This window comes from Eutrigla gurnardus (genome assembly GCF_963514095.1).
Source record: "Eutrigla gurnardus genome assembly, chromosome: 12".
Taxonomy (NCBI): domain Eukaryota; kingdom Metazoa; phylum Chordata; class Actinopteri; order Perciformes; family Triglidae; genus Eutrigla; species Eutrigla gurnardus.
The window spans coordinates 16,805,993-16,820,388 of record NC_139926.1 but is presented as its reverse complement, the minus strand read 5'-3'; the positions used below and the strand labels follow the sequence as shown (position 1 = coordinate 16,820,388).

The 14,396-nt window shown below is 41.9% G+C and overlaps 1 protein-coding gene across 6 annotated transcripts in view; it reads left to right on the top strand.

The window, feature by feature from the left end:
* Nucleotides 1–14,396, top strand: part of tanc1b (tetratricopeptide repeat, ankyrin repeat and coiled-coil containing 1b) — an 86,370-nt gene that overhangs the window by 14,403 nt on the left and 57,571 nt on the right. The window lies entirely within an intron of this gene.

The window sequence follows — 14,396 nt, the reverse complement described above, 5'->3', positions numbered from 1 at the left end:
TAGGACAGTGTCGTATCATGGGGCACGTTTTTTTAATTTCATACCGTTTTGCTCTTGATGCAAATATTCTTCAACAACAGTGTTCTGTAGCCTAAGAGTAGTGAGCCTATAGGGATTATAGGTAGAAGATTATCTGCACATGGCAGTGCAGGTTGCAACAGCTTCAGAACATCAAACCAAATTTAGCAAACCTGTTGATTTTTCAGTCTTAATTTTTTATTTTGATATGAGGTCCAAAATGAGAAGGCATGCAGGCAGGGCACTTAGGCAGATGGGGCCATGCCAGTCCACAGTCCATCATTTGGTTCTTCTTTCCAGGCTTTAGAAGTGAATGGGAGTGAATGTGGGGAAATTTTGATTATGTGCAATCAGTTGGTGCATTTTGTGGGTTTTTGTGTTGAAGTTTTATTAGTGCAAATAAAGTGAAGTTAAAGCTGAGTCAAATCCCTTGGGTGGACTTGAAACTCTTGAATTTTTCCACTAAGATTAAATTTTCCTTTTGGCGAAAGTGGTTTGCTTTTTTTTTTTTTTACCTCAACGATGCCTCCCTTTCTTGAAGAACTAAAAAGCTTCATACTGTTGCTTCTTTTCTGGGAAAATATCTGTCAGTATCTGTTCGTCCACTGAAAGGCAACTCTTTGACTCAGCTTTAAATGCTGTTGGGGGGTCTGTGTGTGACTGTGTGTGTTGTGTAATGGCTCTGAAGGCCCCCCCAACGTGGGCTTACCACTCGCTCGGGGCAGCTGCCAGACAGTTGTCTTTCTGTTGTGGGTGACGCAGTGTTAATCACACTAGCATGCATTGCAGCGCACTCTTTGAGGCTGATAACAGTTTCAGCTGTTTATTCCTCCAGTTCCCAACACACACACACACACACACACACACACACAGTTATTCTCCCGCCAGTTGGCAGGGCTTGTCATCGTTTGTTTTGCAGTGCAGAGACGAAGCTCCTTGTGCACCTGGCTGGACCAGAGGCAGCAGTCCTGTAGTTGATATGCCAGCACAGAAAACGGGTACCTGATTCGAGTTCCCAGCAGTGCACCTACTGGAGCAATACTTATATGAATGTCAACGAATAGTTAGATTAGTGAAACCATTAAAACTTGAAGATTGGTGCAATTCTACCAACATGTTTCTTCTTAAAAGGTGATGTATCTGTATTTATTTTCAAATTACAAACTTTGTCCACTCTGTAAGCCACAGCAGGGGTTTTGTTTGTTTAGACATAAAGTATGCAATGAGAACAACTGAGGATAATAATGCCTTAACAAGAGGGTGTTAGTTAATCCCTGACTTGCGGAATTTTTCAGTCAATTTCTGATTAGACGAACCTCATTTACACGTCAGGGGGATAAAGTGAAAGATAAAGGGATTGTGCACCATGCACAGGACCCATTCACAAACTGTGTGTGTGTGTATGTGTGTGTGTGTGTGTGTGTGTGTGTGCGCATAGAGAGAGAGAGAGAGAGAGAGACTGTTAAGCCCTGCACTGTTGCCTCAGCTGTGGTGGTGACTGGTACATGCTGTCTCTGCAGTTTCTGTGACTTTCGTTGGTGTTTAGACATGAAACGGGGATTTGTTGCCAAGGGCCAGACAACAGCAAATTGGTTACAAAGCAGGATTTTGTTTGTCGGGATTCTTATGGTTCTTGAAATTTGAAGCACCACAGTGATGACAGTGAGTAGGTTAAACCTACATGGACTCGACAGCCCTGCAATAACTACTTCAGTTGTAAAAACACACAATGCCCAGTTTTTATTGAGCTCGCCAGTGAGGTGTTGATAAGCCTGAAATTATTAAGCAGTAGTTTCTGCTGCTCTATTATTGTTTATTGTGGTTTAGTTGAGCAGCTGTGGTCTGCTTTCTGTTTTCTATGTTGTATATTCCCTCTCTGTGGTGAAGCAGTGAAATATTTCAGCCGACATTGCAGAGATTCCTTCCCTGTTGTCCATATTCTTCCTCTTTCAGTTGCCCTCGGGGGTTTCACGTGTGGAATTTTTACTGTTATGGGAAGACTTCCCTCAATAAACAATAACCACAGGTGGTTGGGTAGTTATTTGTCCAAACAAACAAAAAAGAAGCTTGTGATGGACAGTTGTTTGGGTTTTTGGTTACTTTATTTGTCTGTTTTTAATTGGTTACTTGGCAAATGTAAAATTGTAGTCATAACGTTCTTTTCTCTGAAAAAGCTGTAGCTTTTTGACAGTTATTGCGGCTAAACGCTATTTTTGCATCCCCGGCATTAATCCAGCGGTTTCTTGTGGGGTATCAGAAATGGAAAAGTTTCATCTTGTTCATGTGTGAGTCAGGATTAACCACGGGCTGTTCTTTGAGGATGCTGAAACACTCAACAGGCTTGCTTTTGCCCTACAATTTTCTCTCACCCTTTGGTCTCATAAATGTGTGCCAGCCAGTTTGCCAGATAGACGATTACTTCTTTTCCTCTGAAGCCACAGGATGTTCTTCAATATTGCTAATATGGTCGACGTTTAAAGAACTTTGTTTCCCCTTCGAGGTGCAGTCCTCCGGCATCACTGATCCGGATGCAGGATCACAGTGAAGTCTCTCATTGACATACGCGGTGACTGACCATCCCCTCAGACATTAACAAACACAACGCCTATGTTAGCCTGGTTGTTCTCTGTGAACAGCTGGGTGGCAGCCTCCTCTCTAGCCATATCTACCGCAGCCATTTTGAGACACGCTCCCTCTGTGTCCTGTGGCTTGTAAGGGAACTCAAAGAAAACTCTCTCATTGTGTTCTCCCGTCGTGGGTGGATGTGTTAACGTTTTCTTTTAATAAACCCTATTCATATACACCAAATGTGTCAACTCCAGGTGAATTGGGATTGCATGATGTGGTTTCTGGCTGAAGCTTTTGTATGGCAACACCAGTGGAGGAAGCATTTAGTCAGTGGAAAGCAGTTTTGATGTGCTTAAGACTCTAAATACTCAAGTGTAGAGACATAAATGTGTTAACTAAAAAAAGACACGTGGTTCTTTTCATACATTTGGCTTCTGCAAAATTAAAAGTTGTGTGTTCTGAAGACAGACAGACAAGATGCACAAAGGCAACCACAGGATGTCTAGACCACAGATTACATACAGTATGCGACCTGTGGAGGACAGGAACACAGACTCCAAGACACACATACACACACACACACACACACACAGATGGAGAGCGACAGAGACGGCATGCAACCTCAAGATACATTAACATCCTTTGATTAACCATAATAACTGGTGCTCAGACCAGAAACACTGACTCCTTTTATCATCAGCTCAGTATTTGTTAAAAACAACTCTATGCTATGAAGCCCCGTGTTTGCCTTAAGTTTGCAACATGAACTTTTCAAGTATATTTCAAAAAGATCTTCAAATCACTTAAAAACAACCGCTAGGGTTATATCCAGGCTACCGTTCTACACCCGGCTTGTTACTTTAGTTAAACGAAAACTCCGCTGACAATTGTGAAAGGGTTTTTTTGGCCCCGTGTTTGCTATTTTTTGCTCCCGGTCATGTTTGTCTAGATTTCCACGTCCAGACAGTTATGGAGCTGGTTTAAGATGGTGGAGAAAAGAATGCACCTGATCTACAAAGAGTCCATTGACTGCACAGACCTACATGGGTATCAAAGCGCTGAGCAGCCAGCAGGCAACGATTAGCAGGGCGTAGCTCAAAACCACTTACCGCTCTTTCACTTATACACGCGTTCATGTACAAACACACGCACACACACACACACATATATACATATACACGCCCACAAACCTCAGGTGTATCCACATTGGACACTCCCTGTCTCTGAAGGGCTCTCGGGGGAAAGCAGTGAACCTGTTCGGCCAGCCCTCGCTGTTTTCCGTTTGCAGAGACTTTCACAACAAACATTCGGACCCGGCTACATTTAACTTTCACACCACATGACACAAGACTTCTAAGAAGAGAGGCTACGAAGCTCATCATTTTCTGATCACTTTCCATGCAACAAAATCTTCCTTTTTATTGCCAAACAATCTAATTGTATATAACTGATTCATATCAACGTTTCTACTTAATTGGCTTAACCTTGAAAAACACAAAATGATTAATTGTTTTGAAAAGGCACTAAAGCAGCATCAATATTTGTCGCCAATGACATAACAGTCGTGTTCTTACAGCTCGAATGCACAGAATCTAGCCTTGTTTATCAGACTGAATTGCTATTTAATTTCACTTCTTTATTCAACCTGACATTGTGTTTGTTGGCTTGTTAATTCTTCCTTACCAATTAGGAGTGATTCATCCGTCTCACTGATGTTTGCTCAGAGCAACATTTTTCACATTGATCGATAAAATATGCTGATACTTTCTGTAGGTCGACCTTGTGGGATCGGAATCTGAATACATTTTGATTAAAACTATTGTTACGGCTAATTTAAGTGTTGATGAATAGGTTTTTTTTCGCAGGGTTTTTTTCATTTAAACTATAATTTGTATCCTTTTTTTGCTGCAACCAACAACACACGTAGAAGAGCTCAATGAACTACCTAACGTTTAAATCTGTGGCTTCTGAAGGTGAAGAATTTGGTTCTCAGAGGCCCCGGTGTCTGTCGTAGCAGCCAGCGACCACTCTCCACTTCCCTAATTTGACTCTCTTACACTCGGCATCAGTGGTGCCTGTGACCTTGGAAGTGTGTGCATAGCAACGGACAAGAAAACGTGATGGAAGCAGGGGGTGATGTCATCTACAGCACCCCACCCCCAACCCACCCAACCCCCCATCCATGCACAAATAGTTTTTGGTACTTCAAAGCGGAGGGAAAAACAGTTTATCAGTTAACATGCCAGGGTGTTTTAGATAGTCTTTGAAGGGGCGATAGTGGCTGTCATGGCAGTGGGCTAGAGAGGTCAGCAAGCCACTGGTTTTCTAATTACAGCGTGAACTGGCCGGGCAGACACATTCCTCCCGTCTGATATTCTGTTTTTTCTTTCCTACCTTTAACATAATTTGCCTGTGAACTAAATGAGCACTTAACGTGTCCCCTTTTATACAGAAGGGTATGCTGTCACCAGTGCGATGTGCAAATGACTCACTGTTCATTGTCGTACTTCTCTAAGGTTGACTTGGATATTTAACCCAGAATTTTGAGGGTTGCGTTTTTCTTCTCTCTCTATGTGGACACCAACTCATGCCGTAACAGAGTCCGCGTGGGTGTCTGTGGAGACCTTTTCTCAGTCTTGGGCTTCAGGGCGCCTTTCTCTCTCCTCTGCCCTACTCCACACTACTCCTTTCTGCATTTCTGAACACTAAGACTCTTTTGCTTTTTTTTCCCCTTTCTTGTATTTGTGGCTGCAGATGAATGTCTTGCCATCCTTAGCTCAGGAGGGTCCGAGACAGGCTGAACTAATGACCCCGGCTCCTTTGTGCCCAGCCTCAAAGGAACAGGGGATGGTGCTTATTGCAAAGAGGAGCAGTTTGCACAGAGTGCTCCCTCTTCATATTTATATAGCTATTATTTTAAAGGTGGCATTTCACGATCAGTCTTTATTTGAAAACTGTTGGCGAAGCGTACCAATGGCTAACAAAAGCAGTTAGAGCAGGATAGAAGTTGAGGCGCATTCTTCTGGCCTTGTGGAGGGGGTAATAATTAACTTGAAAATAATAATGTAGAACATTATTAATCATGAAATTCACAATAAAGAAAACATTCACTTGCAAAAGGTTGAAAAAAAAAGGTCTTATCAACCTTCTAATTGCATGAAATGAGGCGAACTCACACGGTTTCACTATGAACAAAGGTTTTCAAAGACGGTAAAATGCTGTAAGATTTCCCCTGGTCCTTGTTTGCTTATGGGATTAGGCTCTTTGAAAGGATTGGGCAGCCTTTGTGCCACATCCTCGTCCATTTGACGTTACTGAACAGGCTGTTGTCCAGAGGTTAGTGGTGTTCTCATGACCTCACCTGGCCCCGGGAGAAGCGCTGCCTAATGATCTGTGCTAATGGCAATCCAAATCTGTTGTTCAACCAAGATCTCCATGGCAATGCCGGACTCCAGACCACATTGCATTTTTGCCTGGAAATAAATGCCACTTCTGTCTCAAAGCTGCTCCATTCGTAATCTTAACAGATAGGAGAAAATTTGGAAGTGGAAATCTCCAAGACCGAGAATTCTGAGAACTGAAATCCACTTCTTGTCAGTCTGCGTTGTGACTCCTCCACTTTGAAGCACAGTGGCCCCAGAGCTGTGTTGGCAGTGTTACATTGATTGATCACAGTATGGACAAGTGTGCTCGGTTATCCATCATCCATCTGTCCCTTTGCTTGGACTGTACCAGCTGTTTATAGAGGACATTGGTGTAATTAACCCCATGTAATACCCATGTGAGGCGTTTTATGGCTTCACTCTAGACGCATCAATGCAGATGTTGCTCAACAGCAATAAAAAGAGACTAGGTAGCCGTGCTTTTTACGCCAAATCATCGAGTCAATTATGTGCCTCAACTGTTAATCAGAGATATTGCCAGAAAGAAGCAACAATAACAAACATGAAGCCCCAACATGCCCTTATTTATAAGGCCTTAATTATTGTAGTTAATGCACTCAGGTATGTATAGATTATAAACACTCATGACATGTACTTCTACCTTGTTCAAGAGTGTTAAATCACAGACAACAGCTCCCTTTAAACACACAAATGGCTTTGATAAAGATTAGGGGTGTTGGAAAAGAATGGATAGGACGTGAGATGGAGCCTTTTTCCCTTTTAGTGTGGGAATGAACAGTGCACCCCACTTGCCTGTCTGATACTGAGGAGGCCTGCAGAGAGACATTCATACTGGGACCTCACACATAATACTGCACGCATGAATATCAATAACTCTCCAGCCGGGACTGTCACCGGTGGATCTGCCCTAATTATTCTTTCTCTGATGAAACGAGGTCTAGCCCTTGGAAATTCAACATGGCCGCATGGTTCATTTAGATTTACACGGATGGTTAAACGTTGGCTGTTATGTTATGTGTGCTATTGTCCTTTTGTGTACAATACGCAGACATTGCATCTAGAAAATATATGTATTTATTTTATTTATTTAGAATCCACTGTATATGTTTAATGTTCATTTCATTGGTTAATCTTTTTTTATTTTGTTCTTATAAATAAATCCAATCTTATCTAGAAAAATCTGTTTACTCTTGGCAACACAACAATTGTAATGTATAGGTGTTACCACACACTACCTCTTTCAAAGCTGCATTTCGGCGGTGGAAATACAGTAATGCTCTTCCTGCATTTTGTTTAACTTTGAGGACATTGTACTCTGCAGTGACCTTGAGACAGATTGATGGCATGAACGCACACATAGTATATATACTGGAGTTTCCTTTGTAGGCATGACTAAATGTGTGCAGTCATGGGCCAGTATTGTGGGTTTTCACAGTTTTCTCACACCTACTCTCTGTCACTGTTTTCAGGTACACCAAGCGGTTCATTGGTATTCATAGAAATATCCTCTTGCTCGGTTAGAATGGTCTAATTAAAATCTGCTTCACTTGACTTTTGCACTATTATGTAGCACACAGTATTTCTCTGAAAGTCCATTTACCGGCCTTCCTAGTGCTTCCCTGTCACAAATCTGGAAATAAAACATGGTGAAGATGCTGGCTGGCTCATATTTTTTTCCCCCATACCCACTAAAAATGCCGATTTATGAAGAGCAATGGGAAATGTCATGCTGCCTGCCCAGTGCTACCCGCCTCCTCCTCTACTTCTTCTATTCTCCCCAAGACACACACACACCCCTCCCTGTCAGTCTCTCTTCCCCTGGGGCCGGTGGGGAAGGCATTCCAGAGCTCGGGCCACTGCAGAGTGTGCATCAGAGGGGAAGAGAGAGACGGGCAGAGTCTTAGTGCTTTGGATTCAAAACATTCTGCAGTCTCGCTTTGCCTACAGCATCTTAGCTTTTGCATAAAGCAGCTAATTTGTTCTCATTATCAAGTGCATATGAATTTGAGTTGAGGGTTTCGGGGCTGCGGGAACCGTTCCTGTTTCTGACAAGCTAAAACTAAAGACCCTGTCAGAGTTGTTTTCTCTCCTCAGGCGCCACCGGCATAGATGAGTAATCCTTTGAAACCCGTAAGAGAGTTGCTCTGGCCAGTTGAAGAGTTAATGGAATTTGATTGTTGCAGACAAAATTGACATTTCATGGTAGAAGATATGCCCACAGGAGGCATGTGGATCAGTCTGTTAATATACTTAACATTCAATAAACAAGAGTGAAGAGAAAAGAAAATTAAACGCTGCGAGGGAGAGATGTCATATTGGTTTGCCTTTTGTTCCCTGCATACTTAATTCTGCACCAGCAATGAAGCCGGTTGGACAACGATGTGCGAGTTATACAAGTGAAAACAAAAGTGTGACAAGCGCATTGTAAGAGAGCTAATGCACTCGCTTTGCTTTATTATTTATCACTTACATCGCTCTCGGTTTTACAGCCTTTTGTCAGGCTGCCTTGTACAGTATTTTGACTGTTCCTATGGCTACTGCTGACTCAGTAAAGTGGTCTAAAATTAGAATGGCCTCATGGGAAAAACATTGATGCCTCTTTCACAGACTCATTGTATTGCTTTGATTAACAGGAAATGTGTATTCTTTTTTTATTTTTAAAATGATTTATTGATTTTTTAACTGGGTGATTTGCATCTTATTAACATATTAGATCTAATTTATCCTTCCATCATCACAGACGACGTACCAAAAACCTTCCCCCCACGCTGTATTCCTTGTTGTCTGGCTCTCTTTCCTCCCTGTGGGTTGCTGTGTTTTAACCATGACAGCTTTTGTGAGCCTGTCACCCCGGTCTCGGAAGTACACAGGGAATCCACATTGGCACTCAGTCTAGCGGGAGAATTCCCCCTTTGGTGAATTGTCCTACGGTCATCGTGCTTTGTGTGTCGACTGAAAGAATCTGCATTAATTATAGCCTTTCTTCATTTTCTCTGTGGTCCACAAAATTGACTAGAGAGAAGGTGTACATGTGTTTGTGTGTGCACCGTATATGTTAATTGAGAGAAATAGCAGTGGAATCATGGATCCTATTGTTGAAATAGACTTTTCTTGTATAACCAGCTTTTTGCGAACATAGTTTGCACTTTAAATCGCATTCTTTGTGGCAAAGCCAAGTGGTTTGCATTGAATGCTACAGGCTGTGGACAAACTAACAGAAACAGCGCTGGTCCTCTCTGCTAATTCAGTTATTCTGTTTGTGATTATTGAGACTTTTCTACATCACATAGTTTTGCAGTTCCTATTCAGTCAGAGATGGTGATTATGATTATCTGCCTCAGCCAGTCCTCCAACCCTCCACTCCTCTTTGGTTAAACACAGGCTCCCATTGTCCAACTTTATTCTTGTGAAAATTAATGTAAATTTTTGAGTGCTTAGATGTCATTTAGCTGACTCCCCAGAGAGCTGTGACTCGTTGACTTGTTGCTTCTTCACAGGACATTTTGTTTGTATGCCCCCTGGTGTTTTGGACAATTCTGCAACATGTTGAGCATAAATGTCTTTGTGCATGCTGAAGCATGTCCATCTCTGAAAGCGTAGTAGTGCACCATTGTAGTGCAACCTTTATTACAATCGTCGTATACATGCAGGTACAGACATGAAATGTGATCTCTACATTTAACCCATCAGCATCTAGGAGCAACTGTCCCTCACTCAAGGACAATATGCAATATACAAGAATGAATGGCAATCAACTAGGCTATACACAAGGCTAATATCATTAGCAATATAAAAAAACACCACAACAAGATTGTTATTTATTCATATTTACATTTTTTTTTTGGCAGTTTCTATAATGGGACATAGACATTTTGAAAGATTTTTCCAGAGACCCCCCCCAAAATGTATTTCACACACTATATGGAGCCCCATTCCACCGTGTCACACAGGACTGTAAACAAGGCACTAGAGCTGCTGTATTGAAATTTCTGTTGTGAGTGAGTGCATGTGTTTTTTTCCGAGTCTGGCATAAACCCATACAGTGTGGGTACCTTAAGGTCATGTCATTTAATTGGACAGTGCAGGCCTCTGATAAATGACAATGAAACGAGTCTGTGTCTTTCAGGAGGGGATTGCATTCCCTCACATGGAGTGACAGATCACATTCCATTGCACAAATTAACTTGAGACGCCATCCAGATTTATGCCCTTAAAAGATTTGACATGTAAAAGCATTTAGCATTCAACGTGCACAGTGCCAAGCATGCTAGCAGGGGGGAAAGGGAGGATGCTGAGCCCGGGCATGAAAAAAAGAAATAGGTTTTAATTAATTTTGATTGACTTTTATTTGATGAAGGTGGTCACTTTGTCGCGTAGCCCGGACAAGAATTCACTAATGAAATCAGAATGCAGAAGAGTGTTTTTTTTTGTGTGCAGTCTCAAAATGAAGATACCCTTATTAGCAGTCAGCCACATCTCATATTTCCCTTTTATGTAGTTTCAAGCCAAAGTACAGTGTTTCCATCTCCATGACATTACCACAGATGTGGGAGCCAGTGAGACAGAACATTGGATGGAATAAGCGTTTAAGATTAACTCGATTGACCTGCTCAAAAAAAAATTGATTTGTACTTTAATGTTTATTCTTCTAAATCAATGTCTTGAAATAATATTGAATCATTTTTTTTTTTTATGGGTTGGGCATGCCCTCATGCGCTCTGGCCCTTCACTTTGATGAGGAGGAAAGAGCATGCAAGGGACTGTAATCATTTTTACATCATCCTAGTGCAGCGCTGTATAATTAGAAAGGGTTGATTTCCTTGACCACAGCAGGGGCTGAAATTGCAGGCCTTGCCCCAACCAGGGTTTAGGAAAGTAACTGAAATAGCCCTGGCGAGTTTCTGTCCTTGTGTCCCTCTGCGTTATAAAGTGTTGGTCAGATGGCAGAGCAGTCACCGTGATACACTGCAGCCTATTCACCAGCACTTGGACGGCCAGCTTTTATGTGGCGCCTCTTGTTTTCAGAACCAACTACCAAAATTATAACTTTGTCATAATCTCTTTAGCATGCAATATGGCTGAAACCTGTATCTGCCACGGCCTGCTGCGACTCTGGCAAGTGAACACTCCGCTGGCAGCTTTTGCAGCTTCTCGACTTAGCCTTTAGACCCTGCTAGTTTAGTAAAAAATATGTATAGCATTGCAGCGTTTTCATCTACACATGGGCATCTTTGTCACATTTATTCCTCACATGCACTTAATGCATCGCATCACGGGAGTCACACAAGGTCACTTTCATTAATTGAAGACTAAATGTAATGTTCGGTCAAGCTGAACGAGGAATAATTAAACAACAGCCGTAATGATGGCAGAGAAGCCGGCTGCAGAGAGAGTGACGTCCTGTCTTTACAACGGGGCGTCACGTTGCATCATGTAAACAAGCCGCATATTAGTCGTACGCTCGAGCTCAAACTGGAGACGTAACGACGCAAATGATGCAAAGGCAGTATACTTGCTGTCTGCCGACGTGTTTGCTTTTTAAACTGAAAAAACAGGTTTTATATTGTGATATTTACTCGACATGACAAACGATGTCGCTCGCAGCAAGTAGGATTCTTTTAGCCTGCTGACACCTCATTTCGGTGGGAATGAGGTACCGCTGTGGCCTTGGACACACAAATAGATAATCTAATTGTTTGAATGTAATTTTTAATTTCTTTTGACTGTCTTTAGACACACACTTCTCTAAAGACGCATAAACGTGTCACTATCTACGTGGACGCAGTGGGTCTCCCTCAGGTCAGGGTCACGACAGTTCCTAGCTTTGACTAGAAGTGACCTTTTGGGTCATTCACAAGTTTTTTTTTCCACATCTGAAGGCATGTGGAGGTGTCATTGCAACCTTTCCGCTTCCTGTCTCTGGCATTCTTCTTTGTTTAGGAGCCCTTTAAAACACAGAACAGCTTTATGTCCCCCGTGGCGAGGCGGAGGCGGAGAGAAAATGGGTCTCTGTTTCTGATTAGGCCGGCAGCCCGACAACACTCATTCCCCGAGGAGAGAAACAGGATGTTAATAGTAGCTCGCCTCTTGTCGTTGAGTCCTCAGTGATTTCTACAAACCTCTGGATGCAGACAGGCGTCAGAACTAATCGGCTGTCTTCCCGAGCAGCACAGTCCTGAAAACAGCACCAAAGCTAATTGTCATTACTGTGGTGCACCACATCTGCAGTTCTGATTTAGCTGGCTCTGCTGACGTATGGTCCGTATTATTAGTAAGGTATTACATGTTATCATGAGGTCGATAATGCTTACATTTTAATTTGTGGCCATAATGAGTGGGCAACTTTGATGCCGCAGAATAGATGACTTTGCCGTTTGCTGGCTCCTCGGCTTTCCATTCAGGTTTTGGTCCTCAGTGAAGCAAAACCGGATTTTCCATCCAGAGCTTGGACTCCATCAAGTGAACCAGAAGCTGGTTTAAGTAATTTGTGAGTCTTGAAGTCATGTGTGGAGACTGTGGGGAGCCATTTCTCCAAGGAGAACAGTGTCTGAATAGGTGAGACAGAAAAATGGAGGGGATCGCTTGTCCTAGATGTAAGGTGGACAGAGAGTGAACTATAGCTGCCCTGGAAGTGCAAATTTACATCGCAAGCTAGCGGCTTTCTGAACAACTGGAATGTATTCCACAGCACAACGACTAGTTTCACACGTTTTTCTGTTTTGAATACATGGAGATTATAATCTATCATGTTTTTACATGAGAAACATCATATAGATTAGAGGCATTTTTTTGCAAATGCCCCTACCTTTTGAAAAAGGAAATTTCTTCTTCCACAGGTTTTCTCCTTCAAGCCATAGCCCTGCAAGCTTAGGTTCATTCAGCCAATAGAAATTGTTATGAAATGTAATTTGGGCTCTTTAAGCTGCTCAGGGTTGATTGAAATATGTTGGACTTTGAGTTCACATGTGTACGGACACTTAAGTACCAGGTTTCAGCTTCTCAAATCTTACTTGTTTTTACAACTTTTTTTAATTCCAGTGTATAATGACAGAATATATAATGGGCAGAGTGTTAAAAAACTATGAAAACTTAAATAGTCCCCATACCGTCTCACGTAAATATTGTTATTTTTCTTCAGGGTTGATACAATTCTTTTGTCTAAGCAACAAACTGTGAAGATGTCATCTAATCCGCTAATAAGCAAAATAAGCATTGTGTTAAACGTGCATGAGCCCAGTTGATGGGGAGTGCTTGTGTTCCAAGTTGGACTTGATCAGCATTCTGCTGTATTCCTGGAGAGAGAGAAGAAGACTGTAATAACAAATACTCAGCCAACCAATGTTATCTTAACTCGGTGGTCAATGACACAGCATTATTAACTCCACTAACTGGACGTCCTTCTCATGTGGCATGAGAAATGCACACTGGCCCATGACCCTGGGTTTAAATACATATGTACTGTAGTCTCGTGTTTTCAAGGATCCAGGTTCTTTCTGTTATTTTTCTCCACCTCTATTCATGCATGTTTGTGGCCCTCGGAACATATGAAGAGACTTATCTCTGACATGTTTGTTTTTTTGGAATGGCAAAAATAAAGAAAGATAAAGTGTTAATACAACCAATGTCTAACTTTTTGAATGAAAGTTTGAAAGCAAAACTATACTGTAAGATAAGGGGTGTCCTTTCACACGCGAGGACGTTTAAATACCTGTAACTCTGCCTCAGTCACCTATCTCACATGGGATTATTTTCTTATGGGAATACACATCTAAAAAATATTTGGCACCTATTAGGTTCTTCGTCAACCCTTGCAGGCACACAAGCAAGGCTCAGCAAAGTGAAGATTGAGGAATGAGGACAGTAAACCCTCCCTTGGGCTGCAGTGGCAGATGCAGCAGTTTGCAAACAGGATCGCTACAATAAGGGAAAAAAGACGGCATTAATAAACCACTGCATGGCAAAAGCTACAATGAATACACTTGAGTATGATGTAATTGTGGCACTTTGATTTGAGTTGTGTGTATTGGTTTTCTTAAAAGCGTTGTGCCATTGAAACAGCAGAAACTGCATGTTGAATATTTTAGTTTTGTTCAAATCAGGAAGGAATCTCCACTACTCGACTGTATGCTTAAATCCACCTTTATCCCTGCTGTGTAAGCTGATTTCTTTCTTTGCAAGCCTGTGGCACCTGCCTTTGTGACATGGTAGCATAACATTCAACTGAATAACTATACAGACGTACAACGTTTAGTGTTGTTGTGTTTAAATCTGTGAAAAGTAATTTGATAAGTTGACAAATGTGTCCCAGACTTCACAGAGTTTACTTTGTGCCTGAAAAGCTTTGGGGCTTAAATCGTTTCACCTGATAGCTACGATGATGTCTGTTTTTTTTAATGTCAAAATGGC